The sequence below is a fragment of the Chlorocebus sabaeus genome, chromosome 9 (genome assembly GCF_047675955.1).
Source record: "Chlorocebus sabaeus isolate Y175 chromosome 9, mChlSab1.0.hap1, whole genome shotgun sequence".
Taxonomy (NCBI): domain Eukaryota; kingdom Metazoa; phylum Chordata; class Mammalia; order Primates; family Cercopithecidae; genus Chlorocebus; species Chlorocebus sabaeus.
The window spans coordinates 23,391,871-23,413,925 of record NC_132912.1 but is presented as its reverse complement, the minus strand read 5'-3'; the positions used below and the strand labels follow the sequence as shown (position 1 = coordinate 23,413,925).

Genomic DNA, 22,055 nt, shown 5'->3' with positions numbered 1-22,055 from the left:
GTAAGTCTTTGTTCCAGTGAATTTTCACAAACTGAATGTATTTATGGAGCTGGCACCCAGAACAAGAAACTGAATATTCTTAGTACCCCAGAAACCCACTGAATAAGTTCTCATTTATACAGGTATCTGTCTCGATTACATCTGAAAATCGATCGTATGTATAGCAGTAATAATAGTAATGTACATTTCCTATTAATATATTTAAGTCACATTTGTATATACTTACATGTGTATTGTATAGGGATTCATATTGAAGTTTTTCTGTGGAATTTCTCTCATCATTATACAACGTGTTTTAAAGACAGGTCAGTAGAAATACATAGAAGATCCCTCACGTCACGCATAGCTAAAATTAAAATCACTGATTACTCTGCACATTCTTAGAGGTTTCCAGATAGTGCTGAACACCAACCATGCAAGTCATAGAAACAGCTGAGGATTCCATGTAATACTCAGTGATGAGGGTGATTCAGGCCCATGGCTATTATTAGAGCAAGCAAGTGCTAAACAGACTACTAAATAACGCCCTTGGAAGAGGGGAAGAAAGTGAATCTGAGTATCTGGCCCTTAATCTCTCCAAACTGTACCAGTCCCAATCCAAATGTCACGTCAGTCCCTATTCCCGTTGCTCTTGGCCTTGGACTCTGCATGTCTGCTGCCAAGGCTCCATGTGGCTGTGTCTATGAGTGACCTGGACTCACCTCTCTTCGTCAAGGGCTTCTCTAGGAAGAAAGGGAGAGATGTGTGCCACGGTCAAGAAACAGTTCAGAGACTCCAGTAGGCACATTTCTCAGATCTTTTGTCACATTTTACTGTGACTTCAATTGAAATTATCTTATTGGGCTTTTTAAAAAGTGCCAGAGATCCTTTGGTAGTTCGTAAGCGTGAATGACTGGGTATTCACGCACATGTGTGAGATGTGCCACTCTGGCAGGTGCAGTGGCTCCCACCTGTAATCCCTGCACTGTGGGAGGCTGAGGCAGGAGGATGGCTTGAGCCCGGGAGTTTGAGCCCAGCCTCGGCAACAAAGTGAGAACTTGTCTCTACAAAGAATATAAAGATTAGCCAGACGTGATGGTATGCACCTGTGGTCCCAGCTATATAGGAGGCAGAAGTGGGAGGATCCCTTGACCCAGGAGGTGGAGGTTGCAGTGAGCCATGATCTCATCACTGTACTCCAGCCTGGGCAACAGAGCTAGACTCTGTCTAAGAAAAAAAAAAAAAAAAGAAAGAGACCTACCACCGTTGAACCTTGTTATGACATCAGCACATTAGCTGTCTGACATGAAAGAAAAGAAAGAAAGTGCCAGAAACAACACAATAGTTGTACGATTTTGTGTGGGTGATAATTGCATTTTACATTTGAAGGCCCAAGTCCGAAAGGTGAGCACCAGCCATACAAATGGAATCAAAGCAGAAGCTAACGCAACTCTCTCCAGTGAAAAATAAAATCAATCGCACAACGAGACAAACTGGTATAATGTGAAATACATTTCAGCTTTGTCCCCAGTTCCTGACATGGAGCGCCTAAATGCCAAGCGATAATGGTAATAGGTGCATCTTCTGTTAGAATATTTAGTGCTTGTAGAAAGTTGTTGAACACCTCAGAATTTCCTGAGTGATAGGAAACTTACCACCGATGGGTTTTTTTTGAGACAGGGTCTTGCTCTGCCACTCAGGCTGGAGTGCAGTGGCACAAACAGCTCCCTGCCTCCTGGAACTCCCAGGCTTAAGTGATCTTCCCAACTAAACCTGCCAAGTAGCTGGGACTACAAGTGCACATCACCACACCTGGTTAATTTTATTTATTTATTTATTTTAATTTTTTTATTTTTTTAGAGACAAGGTCTCACCATGTTGCCCAGGCTGGTCTTGAACTCCTGGGCTCAAGCGATCATCTCACCTCGGCCTCCCATCATACTGGGGTTACAGGCATAAGCCACTTTGCCTGGCCCCCCAAGCACTTTTGATCACACCTGAGTTTATGCTAATGAGGTGACTTATGACGGGGTCCTTAGATAGCTTCAAGATGAGGCTAATCAGTCACTAGAAAGAACAAGTGATTAGAGGACTAAAGTATCAGAACATTCAGCTGCTCCCACCAACTGTAAAGTATAAGAACATTCAGCCCCTCCCACTAACCTCCAGCAAAAGGGTCATCAGGGGCACTGGAGATTAAACTCCATAAAAACTCTGGAACAATGGAAGCTCTGCTCTCCCTCCTCCAAAACTCACCCTCTGCATCTCTTCATCTGTATGCTTGGTAATATCCTTTATAAGAAACTGGTAAACCTAAGTGTTTCTCTGAGTTCTGGGAGCTGTCCTAGCAAGTTAGTTGAAACCAAGTGGGGACTGTTGGAGCTCTGGTTTGTGGCAATTGAGTCAGAATGGGTGGCCTGGACTTGAGATTGGGATCTAAAGAAGTGGTTGTCTTTGGGGACTGAGACCTCACCCTGTGGGCTCCGACACTGCCTCTAGGTAGATAGTGTCAGAATTGAGTTGAATCATAGGATACCCAGTTGGTTGGTGTGTTGGGAAAAACCTACGTCTGGTCACAGAAGTGTGTTCTGTGTTTCATTGAGCAGGTGAGTAGAAAGGAAAAAAGTATTTGTTTTTCCCTTAATGCAGAAAATTTTTTAAAAATAATTCTAAATGTACCAAATAATTACAAATTTCACCGTTTTTTTTTTTTTTTGAGACAGATTCTCGTTCTGTCTCCCAAACTGCAGTGCAGTGGCATGATAATGGCTCACTACAACCTGAACCCTCAAGTTCACGCAATCTTCCCACCTTAGCCTGCCCTGAGGAGCTGGGACCACAGGCAGGTGCCACCACACTGGGCTAATAAAATTTCACTTTCATTCAGCAACATTCAGAATCTCAGTAAATCAGAGAAATAATTTAAAATAGAATGAAGTTCAATGTAAGTTTGAGGCACAACGCTTGGAGAAAATCATCAACTTGGTGGGTGATGTTTTTGTGTAGTTTTCTCATTTTATCCTTATAATGGTACAGTGATTTAGTTACTGCTATTACTGCCGTCTTATAACTGAGGATGCTGAGATAAGTGACTACCCCTCATGACCCACCTGGTCCTGGTCAGGGATGAAGGGAGAAGAGCACCCTGGTCTCTTTGACTCCAAAGTTTGTTCTCCTAAATAGAATATTCTATGAAGTGACCACATATTCCTTCGGTTCAATGATTCTACAATCTTTAGCCTAAAATGTGAATATGGAAATAGGTCAAAGACAGAAGTGGATTTAAACGCCACTTTCATGGATACCTGCTATATACCAGGCATGGTGCAAAATGTGCCTCAAGGATGTTATCTTTTTTTCTTTTTCTTTTTTATTTTTTTGCAGACAGCATCTTGCAATGTTATAGGTTGCCCGGGCTGGTCTTGAACTCCTGGTCTCAAGGGGATCCTTCCACCTCGATTCCCAAAGCGTTGGGATTATAGGTGTGAGCTGTCACGCCCAGCCAAGGGTGTTCTCACTTAATCCTGTTACAACCAGTTTTCTGATGAATCTTAAGACAGGTGAAGAAGCTTGCCCGAGATCAGGCAGGTAAGAGGTGTGGAGGTGGGGTTTGGCAGCAGGTCCGTCAGTCAGACTAGAGACTACAGTGCTTCCTCAAGGGACTTCTGAACAGATGAAACATATCAGAAAAGTTACACTCTAGCTTCTTTCTTTAAGGATAATCCTTAGGCATCTCGGAGGCACATGGTTCTGTTTGGTCAAGTGCATGGCTGTCCCTGTTATTTGTGGGTCCAAGGCACAAGTATGGGTGGAGGCCCACATACCATATGACTAAATGTGTAAACACAAACCAAGTTAACATGCTGCTAAATAGATTATGTTCGATCTTTCTACCTAGATAAACATATCTTTAGGCTGTGTGGAAGGCCAGGTTTCAGTTTCTGATTCTCCTTAGCATGACAAGCCAGGGGGTGACAGCATGAGGCACTCCTCTTCCTCCGCAATGAAGGCTCGTGTGCTGCACCTCCAGCCCTCCAACCCGCAGGAGCTCTGGGCTGTGCATCACCCTCCAGGGTCTTGGGTGCATGCCTGACTGCACCATCTGCTCTTAGGAAGAGGGCCCCCAGGAAGAAGCTGGAGCAAGGCCTGTAAATCAACCTGAAGCCATTTGGCAGGGAAGTCAGGGGTGCTGCGTACTTTGAAGCTTGATCTAGACAGGGGCCATGTGACTGTTGGGTAGGGCATGGCACCTGAGCTGCATCTCCCCATCCAGAGGCTACAGTAGAGAAAGTTCAGAGCAAGGCCCCGCTATGCTCAGGGCTGCTCCTGCTGGGCCTAAGGGCCCAAAGTACTGCTTGTGGCGCAGAGCCAAATTCAAAGAAGAATCCTTGGCCGGGTGCAGTGGCTCACGTCTGTAATCCCAAGCACTTTGGGAGGTCAAGGCGGGTGGATCACCTGAGGTCAGGGGTTCGAGACCAGCCTGGTCAACATGGTGAAACCCCATCTCTATAAAAATACAACAAAAATTAGCCAGATGTGGTGGTGGACAGTTGTAATCCCAACCACTCAGGAGGTTGAGGCACAAGAATTGCTTGAACGCAGGAGGTGGAGGTTGCAGTGAGCCGAGATCGCACCACTGCACTCCAGCCTGGGCGAGAGAGTGAGACTCTGTATCGGAAAAAAAAAAAAAAAAACCCAAACAAACAAAAAAAACAAAGCGGCATCCTTGCATCAACTAATATTCGTTTGTTTTTTGCTTTTTGTTATGTATTTTGTTTGTTTGTTTTTGAGACAGGGTCTTGAGACCCAGGCTGGAGTGCAGTGACACTATCACAGCTCACTGCAACCTAGACCTCCTGAGCTTGAGCAATCTTCCCATTTCAGCTTCCAGAGTAACTGAGACCACAGGTGTGTACCACCACACCTAGCTAATTTTATTTATTTTATTGTAGAGACAGAGTCTCCCTGTGTTTCCCAGGCTGGTCTCAAATGCTTGACCTCAAGCAATCTTCCTGCCTCAGCTTCCCAAAGTGCTGGGATTACAGATGTGAGCCCCCATGGCGACCGCCAATATTAGTTTTTAAAACTATTTCCCATCCTTTAACCTTGCCTAGACTCTAAAACATTCAAAGTCATCCATTGCTGGCTGGGTGTGGTGACTCATGCCTGTAATCCCAGCACTGTGAGAGGCTGAGGTGGCAGGATCACTTGAGGCCAGGAGTTCCAGACCAGCCTGGGCAACATAGTAAGACCCCAGCCCTATACAAAAATTTTAAAAATTAACTGAGTGTGGTGGCTTGCATCTGTAGTCCCAGCTACTCAGGATGCTAAGGCAGAGGAGCTACTTGAACTCAGGAGTTCAAGACAGCAGTGAGCTTGATCACGCCACTGCACTCAATGTGGGCAACAGAATTACGGCCTATCTCTAAAAATAAAATAAAAAATTTTTACAGTTATCCAGTAAATATATCCCAGAAATAATTCTTCAGTCCTCCTCTTTTCACAATTTTCTACCATCTCACTGGCTCCAAAGGCCCTCCAACCATACATACCTCCTAATCAAAAAAGATAGTCTCTCCCTGTAATACCCAGGTCAATTTCTCTGGCCTCCCTACTTCCCTTCCTCCTTCTTTCCCTTTCTTTCTTTTTTATTTTTCTCACTTCCTTTTCTTCTCCCAGCCTTTAATTATGTGAACCCGCTTAGCTTTCCTTAAGAAAAATTCCTTGTTCCTCTTCCAGCCTAGGTTTCATGTATTCTTAGATTTTTGCATCACAGATATTTTTAACCAAGGAAAAGAGGAGCACTTGAGGGATGAGGGTGGGCAGGGTGTTAAGAGAAGGTGAGTGGACAACAAGTAGATTCCCTGGGTTGAGAGACTGGGTGCATAGAGAGTTGATATGCTGAGAAAGACCAGGTTCCTTGGGTGGAACCTAAAACAAACAAATAAACAAAACCTGCGAAAATGAGAGTCAGGTAGGCACCAAATAAACTGTGTATATTTTATCTTTTATTTGTTTTGTTTGTTTGTTTGAGACAGGGTCTCGATTTCACTCAGGCTGGAGTATGGTAACATGAACCTGGCTCACTGAAGCCTCAACCTCCTGTGTTCCAGCGATCCTCCCACCTCAGCCCACCAAATAACTGGAATTACAGGTGTGTGCCACCATGCCCAGCCAATTTTGGGGGATTTTTTTTGGTAGGTACATGGTCTCGCTGTGTTACCCAGGCTGATCTGGAACTCCTGTGTCAACTCATCCACCCATCTCAGCTTCCCAAGATGCTGAGATTACAGGCATAAGCTACCATACCTGGCCATATTTTGCCTTTTCTTTTAGAAACGTGTATACTAAAAGACTAATTTTTGACATTAAAATTCAGGGAAATCACTAAAAATATATATGATGACTTTCAGGAATTTTTTTTTTAATGCTTAATTTGATTTCTTGACTATTGTGTGTTTTTCTATATTTGTTTTACTTAAAAAACAACAACAATAGAGCTGGGCATGGTGGCACACACCTGTAATTCCAGCTACTTGGAGGCTGATACAGGAGGATTCTTTGAGCCCAGGAGATGGAGGCTGCAGTGAGCAATGATCACACCATTGCACTCCAGCCTGGGCAACAGAGTGAGGCCCTGTCTATAAAATAAAAATAAAATAACGACAATAAAAAATCATTTGTAAAAACCAGATAAACTCCCAACACATCAGGATATATAGTTTGGGCAACCCAATATATATATTACTAGCTACGCAACATTGGGAAGACAGTATTAACAGAAACTGCAGTTCACATCATTGAGTTCAAATGATTTATCGATGATGGTTTTTCCTTTGAATCTAGAATATTTTTCTAAATGTAAGAAATACCTGCCAGATTGATTGTATTGTACTTAGCTTATATGAATGTTAACATTTTATTTTATTTTTTATTTTTAGAGAAAGGGTCTCACTGTTGCCCAGGCTAGAGTACAGGGACATGATCATAGCTCACTGCAGGCTCCAGCTTCCAGGCTCAAGCCATCCTCCTACCTCAGCCTCCTGAGTAGCTGGGATCACAGGCATGCATTACCATGCCCAACTAATTTTTTACATTTTTTTTGTAGGGATAAGGGTCTTCCTATGTTTTCCAGGCTGGCCTCAAACTCCTGCGCTCAAGCAGTCCTCCTGCTTCAGCCTCCCACAGTGTTGGGATTACAGGCCTGAGCCACCACTTCTGGCAGAATGTTAACATTTTAAACAAGAAATAGCATATTCCTTAAGGTACATGCTTTCAAAGGTTGATACATTCATAAGTGAACTTGTTTTCCTACTGAGTTGTATTTTCCTTCCTTGAATTCCATTTTAAATTGTAAACCGAAAGTAGAATTTTAAGCCCTCCTAACCATCTGAATGGACTCTCTTCTCAGCCAAGGGCATTCCAAAGTAAACCTGAAAAACCTAGGTCAGGCCATGATGGGAAGTGGGAGCCAGACATGCCTCATTATACCCTCCTCCTTTTTGGAATTACTGGTAGAACAGACTCTTTAAATCTGATAAGAAACATTTGCAATCTATTCTCTCTGAAGCCTGCTAGCTAGAGACTTCAGCAGCATGATAAAACCTTGGTCTCAACAACCCCTTATCGTAGCTCATACATTCCTTTCCACTGACAATAACTACTTCAACCAATTGACAATCAGAAAACTTTAAAATCTACCTATGACCTGGAAGCCCCCTCCCCACTTTGAGTTGTCCCACCTTTCCGGACTGAACCAATGTACATCTTACATGTATTGACTGATGTCTCATGTCTCCCTAAAATGTATAAAACCAAGCTGTATTTGACCAACTTGGGCAGATACCACCTAAGGCCATGTCGTAGGCATGTCCTCAACCTTGGTAAAATAAAATTTCTAAATTGATTGAGATCTGTCTCAGATACTTTTGGGTTCACAGAATGATACTGAGAAAATAAGAACGGATCTACGTTTTATCAATACATTTTAAGCAAATATTAATTTATAAAATAAGATACGGTATATCTGTCTTTGTTTATAGTGCTTGTTTTTTCTTTTAAGCTTTTAATCTGTGTTTTGAAGGAAAATGCACGTATTTGTTGCAGGTTTCTTATGAAGCATTGCTGGCAAGGGGACATTTGGCTCTTATAAAATGAAACGAAAGGCAACATTTTCTAGCAATTTTAAGTATCAAGTACTTTGGAGTAACTGCATCAGGATACGACTGCTGTTGTGGGTTGCTTGGTTAATTCTAGAGTAGGCAGTAATGTAAATTTATATCAGCTATTTTGAACCTGTAATTTTGCAATAACTAGACCTTAAGACATGAAAGCATAGTGGTTCAAATATGAATCATCATTACACTTCTTTCTAAGATCTGTTCTACAGTTTGAGTAGCTTTTCCACTAGAAGTGACACTCGGCAGGTAGGTAGGCTTTGAGTCCTTTTGTCTCACTAAAGTGAATCATAGCCATAACAATTTTGTTTTTTGGTTTTGTCTTTTTTGTTTTTTTGAGATAGAGTCTTGTTCTGCCACTTAGGCTGGAGTGCAATGGTGCAGTCATTGCTCACTGCAGCCTCGACTGCCTGGGATCAAGTGATCCTCCTGCCTGGACCTCCCAAACTGCTTGGGAATACAGGAGTGACCCACAATGTCCAGGCTCAAAAAGTTTTAAAATATGACCATATACTATTTAAGATTACTCTTTGGAACCTGCGTTGTTGTTTAGAAAATCTGATAATTTTTTAAAACTATCAACAAAAGAGCTTAGAGCTCAGAATGTAAGAACTGTGCAGTAATTATCTCCTAAATTTGGTACTAATCATATCCTTTCACATACTATATTTAATTCTCGGCTTTCCCTCGAAAAGAAGACGAAACACTTGGAGAGAGTTTAAAGGAAAGCCATAAAAATGATTAAAGGTTTGGAAAACAAGCTCCATGAGCTTCGGCTTAAAGAGGCTTTGCTTATTCTGCTGGTGGCACAGAATGTGAGCCCAAATTGGAGGAAAGCTTTCAAATGAAGGACAGCTAATATCTTCGCTACCATATAGAAAGAATTTAAGTTAAATATTAAATATCCTCACAATGGGATGATTTACCCAAAAGACCATCAAAAAGCACTGTGCAAAGGACCATTAGAAATAGGGTAGATTTTTGGCTGGGCATGGTGGCTCACACCTGTCATTTCAGTACTTTGGGAGGCCAAGGTGGGAGGATCACCTGAGGCCAGGAGTTTAAGATCACCCTGGCTAACATAGCAAGACTTTGTCTCTATTAAAAAAGAAAAGAGTAGATTTTCAATTGGTGGTGTTACAGTAGACAGGTGGATATGAGCAGGGCAGGAGAGGGCCCCTCCCACCCCCAAAGGGACTGTTAGGCAACCATCAGTTGATGATCAGATAGTTGTTAAGCTGGCTCACTAAAGTAATAATTGCTCACAGCTGGCACCAGGGAACGGTAGTCTACCAATAGACAGAAACACCTGAAACTGGTGATCGGCAGCTTCCTGATAAGACCTCAGGAGCTAGGCAAGTGGGCTCCAGCATGCCCACGAAGAGGCAAAATGGTGGAGTATAACTGGTATATGACCTTCTAGAAGCACTCAACTAGTAAGGAGAGGATGCCTCAAGCGAGCATGTGTACAACTCCAGTAAATGTACTGTTCATGCGGCCCCTCCCAAGTGCTGGCAGGCCACTGTGCATGTGCGCAGCTCACTCCAAGGGAAGAATCGGGGAGAAGAGACACAGACCCCAGGAGAATGCTAATGTAGAAAACCCCAAGTCAAAAGTCAAATCACCCACTTGAATCTCTCAAGTCACCTTCTTGGTCCTCTTCCAAGTGTACTTTACTTTCTTTCCTGCTCTAAATTTTTTTTTTTTTTTTTTTTTTTTTTTTTTTTTTTTTTTTTTTTGAGACGGAGTCTAGCTCTGTCACCCAGGCTGGAGTGCAGTGGCACATTCTCGGCTCCCTGCAAGCAAGCTCCGCCTCCCAGGTTCACAGGATTCTCCTGCCTCAGCCTCTCAAGTAGCCGGGACTACAGATGCCCGCCACCACACCCGGCTAATTTTTTAAATTTTTAGTAGAGACAGGATTTCACTGTGTTAGCCAGGATGGTCTCGATCTCCTGACCTCGTGATCCACCTGCCTTGGCCTCCCAAAGTGCTGGGATTTCAGGCATGAGCCACTGCGCCCAGCCTCCTGCTCTAAAAATTATTAATGAACTTTCACTCCTGCTCTAAAACTTGCCGCCGTCTCTCTCTCTCTCTCTCTTTCTGCCTTCTGCCCCTTAGTAAAATTCTTTCTTCTGAGGAGGCAAGATTTGAGATTGCTGCAGACTCATCCAGATTCACTGCTGCTAACAGTAGGTAGGAGAGAGCTTTGGCCTATTTGACGCCAAGTAGAATGTAATCAATAGCCTCTTGAAATTTCTTTTGGTTTCATGATTCTAGGATCATTTTCATTTGTATAAGTGAATGGCAAATGTTATGCTACAAATGGTGAGATCACAACCTCAAAGTGGTGTTCAAGGTCTCAGTCAAACTCTGATGATATGGAGGAGTATTAAACTTGTTGGTGATCCAGTAAATATGACTGGATAGTGATAACGACAATATTGACAGAGTCCAGTTCTATTGTTGCTTAGGCCGATTCATTAATGATTAGAAAATATAATCTCCTCAGCTGGGTGAGGTCACGCCTGCAATCCCAGCACTTTGGGAGGCTGAGGCAGGCAGATCACCTGAGGTCAGGAGTTTGAGACCAGCCTGGCCAACATGGTGAAATCTTGTCTCTACTAAAAAGTACAAAAGTTAGGTGGGTGTGGTGGTGAGTGCCTGTAATCTCAGCTACTCTGGAGGCTGAGGCAGGAGAATCCCTTGAACTCAGAGGCACAGGTTGCAGTGAGCGAAGATTGTGCCATTACACTCCAGCCTGGGTGGCAAGAGTGAGACTCTGTCTCAAAACAAAACAAAACAAAAACAGAAAAGAAAAGAGAAAATATAGACTCCCCAATTGCAGCTTGGCTTCATTGATAGCTCTATAAAATTCCAGAGAAATCATAGGAAATCATGCTTCCTATAGGTTTAATTGTTGCTATGGTCTGAATGTGTGTGTCTGATATAGTTAGGCTTTGTGTCCACACCCAAATCTCATCTCAAATTGTAATCCCCATGTGTTGAGGGAGGGACCTGTAGTTCCCGTGTGTCAAGGGAGGGAGGTAATTGGATCATGGGGACAGTCTCCCCCACGCTGTTCTCGTGATAGTGAGTTCTCACAAGATCTGATGGCTTTGTAAGCACCTGGCATTTACTTCTCTCTCCTGTCGCCATGTGAAGAAGGTCCTTGTTTCCTCTTCACCTTCCACCATGATTGTAAGCTTCCTGAGGCCTCCCTAGACATGTGGAACTATGAGTCAATTAAACTTCTTTCCTTTATAAATTACCCAGACCCAGACCCACGTAGTATATTTATAGCAGTATGAGAATGGATTAATACAGTGTCCCCCCGCCAAATTTAAATGTTGAAATCCTAACCGCCAAGGTGAAGTTATTAGGAGGTAAAGCCCCTAAGAGATGATTAGGTCCTGAGAGTAGAGCCCTTGTGGATGGAATTACTGACTGTGGTGTAATATGAAATGTATTTGGCCTTTGTCTCTGGTTCCTGTCACAGAACTCTAAAACTTAGAATTTCCCTAGTGTCTTTTGTTATTTATAATGAGGCCCTTTGATAACACCTGAGTTTATACTGACAAGATGACTTAGGGTGGGGTCCCTAGATAGTTTTATCAGGGGGCTGCTCCCCAGAAAGAACATATGATTAGAGGAGTAGAGGGTCAGAACTTCAGCCCCACCCACCAACCTGCAGGAAATGGGGGCCACTGGAGATTAAACTTTATTTTAAAAACTCTTTTTTTGAGATGGGGTTTCAATCTGTTGCCTAGACTGGAGTGCAGAGGTGCAATCAGAGCTCACTGCAGCCTCAACCTCTTGGGCTCATGTGATCTTCCTGTCTCAGCCTTCTGAGTACCTGGGACTACAGGCTTGCACCACTATGCCTGGCTAATTTATAATTTTTTTGTAGAGATGAGGTCTCCCTAACAGGTTGCTCTTGAACTCCTGGGCTCAAGAAATCCTCCTGCTTGTGCTTCCCAAAGCACTGGAATTACAGGTGTGAGCCACTGCACCTGGCCAAAAAACTGTTGAACAATGATATTTGGTGAGTTCCAGGTTGCTGAACACTTGGAGGTGCTGGGAGTGAGGGTGCTCAGAAAGGCCATGGAAGTTCTGCACCCCCTCCCCCATACCTTGCCCTCTGCCCTTCTTCATCTGACTGTTCATGGTATCCTTTAAAACAAGCTGGTAAACGGATCTAGAACTAGAAATACCATTTGACTCAGCCATCCCATTACTGGGGATATACCCAAAGGATTATAAATCATGCTGCTATAAAGACACATGCACACGTATGTTTATTGCGGCATTATTCACAATAGCAAAGACTTGGAATCAACCCAAATGTCCATCAATGACAGACTGGATTAAGAAAATGTGGCACATATACACCATGGAATACTATGCAGCCATAAAAAAGGATGAGTTCATGTCCTTTGTAGGGACATGGATGCAGCTGGAAACCATCATTCTGAGCAAACTACCTCAAGGACAGAAAATCAAACACTGCATGTTCTCACTCATAGGTGGAAATTGAACAATGAGATCACTTGGACACAGGGTGGGAAACATCACACACTGGGGCCTGTCATGGGGTTGGGGAGGGGGAGGGATAGCATTAGGAGATATACCTAATGTAAATGACAAGTTGATGGGTGCAACACCCCAACATGGCACATGTATGCATATGTAACAAACCTGCACGTTGTGCACATGTACCCTAGAACTTAAAGTATAATAAAAATAAAAAATAAATTGTAAAAAGCTGGTAAACATAAGTAAAGGGTTTTCTGAGTTCTGTGAGTCACTTAGCAAATTAACGAATCCTGAAGAGGGGGTGATGCGACCCTCTGACTTATAGCCTGTCATTCAACAATACTGGAGGCCTGGACTTGAGATTGGCTTCTGAAATGGGACCAGGCTTCTGAGACTGTGCCATTAACCTGTGGGATCTCACACTATTTGAAATAGTGTCAGAATCAAATTGAATTACAGGACACCCAGTTGGTGTCCACTGGAGAATTGCTTGGTCTGAGGAAAAACCCCACATATCTCTGGTCACAAAAGTGTGCCATATGGAGTATGAAAGTAGAGATAATTTTTTTTTTTTTTTGAGATGGAGTCTCACTCTGTCACCTAGGCTGGAGTGCAATGGCACACTCACTGCCATCTCCACCTCCTGGGTGCAAGCAATTCTCCTGCCTTGGCCTCCCCAGTAGCTGGGATTACAGGCATGCACCACCATGCCAGGCTAATTTTTATATTTTTAGTGGAGATAGGATTTCACCATGTTGGCCAAGCTGCTACCAAATTCCTGACCTCAGGTGATCCACCCACCTTGGCCTCCCAAAGTATTGGGATTATAGGCATAAGCCACCGTGCCTGACCTTTTTTTCCTTTATAGTGGCTTTATAAAAATGATTTGAAAGTGCTCCCTTTCCCTCTTCACCATGTGAGGACACAGTGAGAAGGTTCTCTCTGTAGAGCAAGAAGTTGGCCCTCACCAGACAGCAAGTCTTTTGACCACCCAGCCCTCAGAACTGTGAGAAATAAATTTCAGTTGTTCATAAGCCACCCAGTTAATGGTATTTTGTTATAGCAGCCCAAATGGACTAACAATTATGAAGAAAAGCACTGTTATGGAAATTTTAGTAACTAAGAAAAATTGCCTAAGATCGGAATGTCATAAACTAACATGTTTCTTTATCTGCAGAGTCCTTTACTTGATATTAACTTTGACCATGTATTCTCTTGGTGACTGTGATGGCTCACCATGATACAGATGATAAGCTGTACAAACATGCTCATAAGTGTTCACTGTGTGAGCAAGAGTGAGGACCCATGTATACTCAACATTTTCTGGATTTGCTTGGTATTAGAAATATTGGGGGGTTTTTTGTTTGTTTTTATTTTTTCTTAGAGACAGAGTCTCACTCTGTCACTCAGGCTGGAGTGCAGTAGTATGATCATAGCTTACTGCAGCCTCGACCTACTGGCTCAAATGGTCCTCCCACCTCAGCTCCTTGAGTAGCTGGGACTACAGGCATGCACCACCATGCCCATGCCCAGCTAATTTGATTTGTTTTTTTGAGACAGAGTCTCACTATGTTGCCCAGGCTGATCTTGAACTCCTGGACTCAAGTGATCCTCCTGTCTCAGTCTCCCAAAGTGCTGGTATTACAGGTGTGAGCCACTATGCCTGGCGGTTTGGTTGCTGTTGTTGTTGTTTTCCCTTAGAGACAGGTTCTTGCTCTGTCGTTGCCCAGGATGGAGTGTAGTGGCCCAGTCATAGCTCACTGCAGCCTTGACCTCCTGGCTCAAGAGATCCTCCTGCCTCAGCCTCCTGAGTAGCTGGGACCACAGTCAGTGTTAGAAAGTTAGGTTTGAAATGAAAGTCTGCAGACACATCTCCTGTCCTCAAAAGAACAAAATATACTAAAGAAACATATATTGTATTTGCTAGTAGGACCATACTGTTTATTATATAGATACTTTTTTAAACCAAAGTTTCTATACACTAGAATTTGGGGGAAGCCATAATATCAAGCAAAGAAAATTCAAAATTTCATTTTAAACATTACTTTGACAGTAATATAAGTATTTTGTCAAACTTTATTAACCTTAACCTAATAATGAAAAAAGTAGAAAAATCAAGAATGTGGGACATTGTTTAAGACTATTGGGGAAAATGTCATTATTATAGAAAGATTTTTAGACAGAAAAATTGTTGTAGATTAAGAATTAAAGAGAAATAATCAAATGCAATGTACAAATCTTGCTTGGAACCCAGATTCAGAAAAATAAAACCCAGCTCTAAGACATTTTTTAAATAACTGGAGAAATTCAAACATAGACTGTATATTAGATAATACACAACTAATGTTAATTTTCTTAAGTGTGATATTATGATTGGTTATATAAAATATATCTTTATTCTTAGACAATCTCTCTCCCTCTCTTCCTCTCCATATGTGTGTATATGTATAAATAGCCAGCTGAGGTTGGGTGCGGTGGTGCCTGCCTGTAATCTCGGCTGCTTAGGAGGCTGGGGCAAAAGGATCACTTGAGCCCAGGAGTTCAAGGATGTAGCGCACCATAACTGCACATGTGAATAGTCACTACACTTCAGCCTAAACGATATAGCAAGAACCCATCTCTTCTTTGTTAGGCCACCATGCCCAGCCTATAATTTTCTTAATAACTTGAATAATGCATAAAGTTAATCTAAATCAACTGCCCACTGAGTCGATCCCAACTGTAATAGAGACGGGGTTTCACCATGTTGCCCAGGCTGGTCTTGAACTCCTGAGTTCAAGCAATCCACCCCATCTCGGCTCCCAAAGTGCTGGGATTACAGATGTGAACCATTGTGCCTGGCCTACCATTAGATTTGTAATTGGTTAATCACAATCCTTCCCATGTTCATTTGTGATTTGCTAGATTGGTTGGAACTTACATAATTTATATTTGGATTAGAGAATCCCTTTGGAATGCCACAAACCTGTTTTGCTTTGCTGATTAAATTCTTTGTTGCATGTTTTGCAAAAAGAATCCAGCTAGATTACAAAATGCTACACACCCACTAAATGCTTCAGAAACACAAGTTGGACAGAGCATTTTATTTCTTCTCAGGAGCTGCCTGAGTCACCACATGACTTGTTGGGTCTTGAGAACCTGCTTGAATAGAACAGGCTTGAGCTGTCTGAGAAATTATTTGTGGCATGTTATTTCAAATAAGATTCAACACATGTTTTATGGATTTTTTTCTTTTAATACGAATATTGCAAGGTGTTTTGGGAAACTTTTATTATTGAAACAATATTCAGATTATTTTGCTTTGTCATATAGGGATTGAACAATTTGGAAGAGTTGGCACTGTTAAAATATTTCGGGGAGCATGCAATGCATTCTTGCAATAACAGGCAAAACATCATACAATGTCAAGAGAATGCCCCTCTCTATTCTGTGAAACACAAGTTCAAAGGTTTTCTGAATAATCACCAAGGACACCTAGCAATTATGATGTGGTTTCTTTTCAGGGGCAAAAGCAAGAAGCCTCGTGCCATGGATACATTTGTAGCTAATTATTTGTTACATCACATGATATGATATAAATCAGATTGGAGTATAAAATTTTCACAGAATGTATTCAGAAAGGCCCACTCTTATACATGCAGGGCTTCGGTGCCCCATATTGTTGAAAGGTTGCAGGGAATTGACTCATTAACTGAACATCACTTCACCCCGTGGGTCATTTGACTTTAGTAGATTAGGAACAACTTGAGAATTAATCACAGTAAACATACTGAGTGGAATTCTCACTCCCCTTGTCTCTACTTCCATGGGTCTTTGCCCTCTGTTATTAGGTATTGTGTGGGTTTTATTAAAAGTTATATATGTGTCAACCTCCCCCTCGGGATCACACAAAATCAGGGACAATGTTCTTTCAGTGTTTTCTTTATCAGAGGCTCTTGTATGTTACCTTGTATAGACAGTCGCTGGCTTATCATGGTTTGATTTAAATTTTTCAATTTTACAGTGCTGTGAAAGCGATACACTTGAGTAGAAACTGTATTTCAGGGACCCATACAACCATTCGGTGTTTCACTTTCAGTATAGTATTCAAAACATTACATGAGATATTCAATACTTTATCATAAAATAGGTTTCGTGGTAGATGATTTTCCCAACCATAGGCTAATACAAATGTTCTGCACATGTTTAGGGTAGGCTAGGTTAAGCTATGATGTTTGGTAGGTTAGGTGTATTAAATGCATTTTCAACTTACGGCATTTTGATGGGTTTATCAGAATGTAACCCCATCTTAAGTGGAAGAGCATCTGTACATACAAATGCCTCAATAAATGTTTATTGGATTAATTGTTTGGGGGTAGAAATATATGGAGTCAAGAATGATTACATTTCAGGCAAAATACACTGACTGGGCAATTGACACAAAGATGGGGTAAGATAAATGCATTCCAGTACCATTTAGAGCAGATTTAATATCATTCACATTATTTAGGAGCCCTTTGGTTCCTTTTACCCTTTAGTGCCCTTTTACCCTTCCCTCTCTTGTTCTCTTCATCTTTAAGCTTTGTACTCGTGGAAATAATTGACTATTGAGTTTCTGAGGCTGCAGGAAATGCTTGGAAATGACTGAACCTGTAATCCAAGTGAGCCCAGAGACCTTTGGAAGAAATATTTTTTACTCATTTGTTTTTGAGACAGTGTCTCGCTCTGTTGCACAGGCTGGAGTGCAGTGGCACAATCAGGGCTCATGGCAGCCTCTACCTCTTGGACTCAAGTGATCCTCCAACCCCAGCCTCCTGAGTAGCTAGGACTTACAAGCAAGCACCACCAGGCCTGGCTAACTTTTACTTTTTTATTTTCTGTACAGATGGGGTCTTCCTACATTGCCCAGGCTGGTCTCAAATTCCTGAGCTCAATCAATCCCACCACCTCGGTCTCCTAAAGTGCTGGGATAATAGGCATGAGCCACTGTGACAGACCTATCCATGTTTGTTTGTTTGTTTTTAAATGAGTTTTTACTTAATCTTAGCTTCTAAACTGTTTTGGAAAAGTCTGAGCTGTATTTCTAAGAGAATAGCTACCTGCTAAAGGCATTGCCAGGAAGTCAGACCCCTTCCCCACCCCTCCGCACCCCCCCAGCCCCAGGTTCTTAGGGGTCTTGCTAGTGTCAGCCCTGGCTCCTCACCTTGTTTCCGTGTGGAGTTAAGGAATGTTTCCTGAAAGAAGATATAAATAACTACAGAGATTCTTCCTTCTCTTTCCACCTATTCCTCCTTACCCCAGGCAATCCACTAACACCTTCTAGAGCAACAGAACTTTAAATATTTTTACAATTTTTAAAATAACACCTGACACTAACTTCATGGAGTCACAGGCCAAAATTTCATGCATAAAAACAATACATCAAGTTCCCAGAGCACTTCCAGATAATTATTAGAAAAACGTTTCCTTTACCTTATTACTAGGACCATTCAGTCCCTATAAATAAGATTCCGTTAAAATAAAATCACTGAAAGGCAGGCACAGTAGTGTGCACCTGTAGTCTGAGCTACTAGAGAGGCAGGAGGATTGCTTGAGGCCAGGAGTTCTAGGCTGTCCTGTGCTATGATCATGCCACTGCACTCCAGGTTGGGAGACATAGGGAGACGTGTCTTTAACCAAACAAACAAGCAAAAAAAAAAAAAAAAAAAAAAATTCATTTCCAAGGAGGAAGTGTGATGTGAGCTGTAGTGCCCTGCCTAGGTCCCTAACATCATTTCAGGACTGAGGGACTCATTCCACAGTTGCTGGGAATGCTGGTACTAACAATTTCCACCTCAGAGAGTGAGAGCCCCAGAGAGCCCAACCCCAAAGGATACATTTTCTTTCCACCACTCTGGGGCTTCAGCGACTGGGGATATAAAGGACTAGACACGCCCACCTCCAATTTTGGACTACTTGAAAGGGCCAACCCAGACAAGGTTGGGATACTTGCCCAGCTCCGTTTCTCTGATACCTGCCCACCCTTCTATCCACAGGGTGTTTTGCTTAAGCCACGTTTGTATCATGTGACTTCTCCCCTGGCTAGGTCACATGGTGCAGCTGGGCCAATCCCATGCTTTCTTCTGGGAATCTGGAAAATGACTTGAGAGTGTTCATCTCTGCTTGATAAATGTGGCTAGTGTGAGGGGCCCCAGCCTGCCAAGTGGACTTGAGAAGGAGCAAAACATGGTCCCCGGAAGACAAAAATGGAGGTATTGTGAAAGAAGCCAAGATGAGAGAAGAACCAACTACATAATTTGTTACATTCAATGCAAAATGAAAGGCAGAGCCTCTTGTTCAAAAAGCAGGACAAATGTATTTTTAAGTAACTAAAATATAAAGCTCTTTCCTTTCTTCCATGGTCTTTCTCTCAGTTTGTCCTGGTGTGTTTTATTTGCTATTTGATGCCATTCCAGATAAAGAAAAATTGAAATTTGATTTTTGATATTTTTTTGGTAGAAATGGGGTCTTGCTGTAACACCCAGGATGGTCTCGAACTCCAGTTCTCAAGCAATCCTTCTGCCTCGACCTCGGAAAGTGCTGGGATTACAGGCCTGAGCCACTGCGCCTGGCCTAAACAAAAATTAATTTAAAATTATTAGTATACGTTTTACCATTTGTCTTGTGCAAAGTCAATCTTTCTTCTTTCTTCCAGAGGGACGTTTGAATTGATTTTATGGAGCCATAAGGCATTAAAGATACCTTTTTGTCCATTTTATGACATGTTATCGTTTCTTCTTCTTTGTTTTTAGCTCTAAAACAAATCCTAAAGTCCGTAATTACCCAGTAAGTTACTGCTTTTATAAGTTCTCATTTAATACTGCCCTATGGTTTCTAAAAGTTCTACAGTGAGGAATCATTATTCTTATAATTAGATTTTAAAAAATAAAAATAGCAGCTGAGCGTAGTGGCTCACGCCTGTAATCCCAGCACTTTGGGAGGCTGAGACAGGTGGATCAGGAGGTCAGGAGATCGAGACCGTCCTGGCTAACACAGTGAAACCCCGTCTCTATGAAAAATACAAAAAATTAGCCAGACATGGTGGTGCGCACCTGTAGTCCCAGCTACTCGGGTGGCTGAGGCAGGAGAATCACTTGAACCCGGGAGGCAGAGGTTGCAGTGAGCCAAGATCATGCCATTGTACTCCAGGCTGGACAACAAGAGTGAAACTCCATCTTAAATAAATAAATAAATAAAATAAAATAAAATAAAAATGGCTACTCTGCCTGTGGGGTAGTCCTGCTCTGCTATGGAACAGCCACCCTTTTATAAAAAATAAAAAATAACAACAATAAATTTTATTTTGATAAATGAGTAACAGAAAAGCCCTTCCCTCAACCCTTGTTTCTTGGTCATCTGTACTACCTATTTTTTTTTTATTAAAATAGAGATAAATTCACATACCATAATGTAATGCCTGTTTTCAAGGAAAATATGAGAATATTAACTTACATGTAGAATCACTGAAATTATACAATTCATCTTTTATAACTCCTACATGCAGATATATTTTGTTCTTACCAGAACAGTGTAAACACTGCATAAAACTAACTCAGAGGTTTTTGTTTCACTTCTTAATACGTGCACATTCTATCAATATTCTATCTTCAGTTTACTGATTCGTAAGGAAAGACTAAAAGGAAAAGGAGCTATGGGTTGCCCCACCTTCCCCTTTCCTGTAATGTCCTCATTGTTGAAATAATACAAGAAAGGATATGATGGAATTCATTGGTTATCCATATTTCTTAGTATGCTGTAGGGGAGCTACAATTTCTCTTTTTCCTATTACCCAGCTAGTCTTAAACTGACATAAGACAGACTAACAGGAGAAAAGTATACAGATTTAATGTGGTAACATTTTCACAGGAGTTCCCACAATAAAAACGAAGACCCAAAGAAGAAGTTAGGAACAAAAGCTTATATACTGGGTTGGACCTAGAGGAGTAATTTGTGAAATGTGACAAGACAAAGGGGTCTGAGCTAGGGCAGTTAATTGTTGAAAAGTGGCTAGGAAAACAAGGCATAGTTTAACAAGGTGTATTTGAACATATTTCTCTGGGCCTCAACTCCCTGATTCTGGTGATATCTTCCTCCTGGTGTACAGAGGACATCTTTTACATGGGAATTTTGTTTACTGCTTTCAGGAAGAAAAAGATAAGGTCAGCATGCCTCTCTTGCATCTGCCGTTTTTCAAGTGCCTTTAACTCAAAATAATCACTCTGTGAAAGTGGCATATTTTGGAGCAGCATGCTCTGAACCCTGTCAATGCCATGGACATTGTCTGAACTGCATTGGAAGCAAGTTCTGGTCCTAGGAAAGTGTGGTCCACCAAGGTTGTCAGCACCTATGCTTGCTGACTCCCAGACATAACATGCATTGAGTCTTGCTTAACTCCCATCCATGGTGACTTTGTCAAAATTCTGTGCCCTTGGAGCTGCACAAACACAACATGTGAGCTAGGGTGAACTGGAGACCATGGTAGACATACATATTTTGTGTATCTCCTCTGCTTCACACACATGTTCCATGGGCCCAGCAGAGTTCACTTAGAAAATACAAGGTGAAAAGTATAATTATGAAGGCCATGGAGCATTAAACCAAGCATGGTGCCCTAGTAAGCCTGGAGCCATGTGCGCCTGGCAAGTCATGCTTCCATGATGCCACTCAGGGTACAAACTAGGAAAAGAGATGTGATGGTTCCCACACCCATTTCTTCTCATTAGTAACATGGGACACACCTGTAGTGTAACAAGTCCAAGAGTAAGCTGGTTTTGTAGTTTCACGCAAGGGTCTTAACGAATTTAATAACATTCACTCAGTGACTTTTGTTTTTCCAAATCGAAGAGTCTGAATCATGTTAGTCTGTGTTTAAATGGAAAGCCCTTCTGATAACTTGAATGCTTTGTCATGCCCTTCCTGTAACTTCTCCAGCTTCACTTTTTTTCCCCCTCACCAAGGGCTGTGAATGTGGGAGCACACTATCCTAGGCCAGGTGCAGAGTCAAACCAGCTATCCTCTGTGCTATTCCATTTACTTGACTTTTGCACAGAAGCTGCACCCTTTTTCATCTTTCAAGAGTTACAAAAACCAAGAGCTCAGTTGCTGGTGCCAGGCTGTCTGGATTTGAATCTCATTTCCACCATTTGCTTACACACCTGCCTGCTTCAGTTTCCTCATCTGTAAAGTGGGAATACTATTAGGTTGGGGCAAAAGTAATTGCAAAACCCACACCTAATAAAAGTCCTTACCACATAAGGTTGTGAGGATTAAAAGAGTCACTATATGGAGCATTTAGAATCTTGTCTGATAATACTAAGTGCTATTCATGTATTTGCCATTTTTATTCCT

At 42.0% G+C, this 22,055-nt stretch overlaps 1 pseudogene; it reads left to right on the top strand.

Moving 5' to 3' along the window:
• The first annotated feature begins 863 nt into the window (after positions 1–863).
• LOC119618866 (small nucleolar RNA U13) lies at positions 864–956 on the top strand (annotated as a pseudogene).
• Positions 957–22,055: the final 21,099 nt, after the last annotated feature.